Source organism: Propithecus coquereli, unplaced genomic scaffold (assembly GCF_000956105.1).
Source record: "Propithecus coquereli isolate 6110/MARCELLA unplaced genomic scaffold, Pcoq_1.0 Scaffold120, whole genome shotgun sequence".
Lineage (NCBI taxonomy): Eukaryota > Metazoa > Chordata > Mammalia > Primates > Indriidae > Propithecus > Propithecus coquereli.
The window spans coordinates 1,170,962-1,171,461 of NW_012136081.1; the positions used below are offsets into that span (position 1 = coordinate 1,170,962).

A 500-nucleotide genomic window follows, 5' to 3' on the forward strand; every position below is an offset into this window, starting at 1 on the left:
ATGAGGGGTCGTGGGGCAGGCGAGGTACACAGAGGCAGAGGCAGGAGAGCAGACAAATCCAACCTCAGCAGCAAGCAAATTTGCTGTGCCAGCCCTCGTGGGCATTCCTATGCCTCCTCATGTCTGACCCCAATTCTGCTTTCCATATCCTCATGCATGGCCCCTCCTCCAGGAAGCCTTGCTGGGCTGCACCATAAGCACTCTGCTCTCCTCCTGGCTTTGCTTTGGCCACACCCCAGATTCAAGGTGCCTGACCTATCCTACCCCAGGACTTTGGGAGCTCCCAAGAGCTGGGCCAGGCCCTACTGCCTTCCACTGCACACATGGGACACAAGCAATGGGGGTGGCCAATGAGGGGTCTCCTCCAGCCCCATGGGTCACATATCTCCTGTGAGACAAAGGCTGGAGGAGGGCCTGACTTAGAAGGACCAGCCGCTGGAACCTGGGCCCAGCATCTTGGGTACAGGGTGGAGCCTCCACTTTAAGATTTAAAGAGCCAC

At 57.8% G+C, this 500-nt stretch overlaps 1 protein-coding gene across 5 annotated transcripts in view; it reads right to left on the reverse strand.

The window, feature by feature from the left end:
* Nucleotides 1-500, reverse strand: part of EHBP1L1 (EH domain binding protein 1-like 1) — an 18,436-nt gene that overhangs the window by 10,194 nt on the left and 7,742 nt on the right. The gene's annotated exons all lie outside the window — the stretch shown is intronic.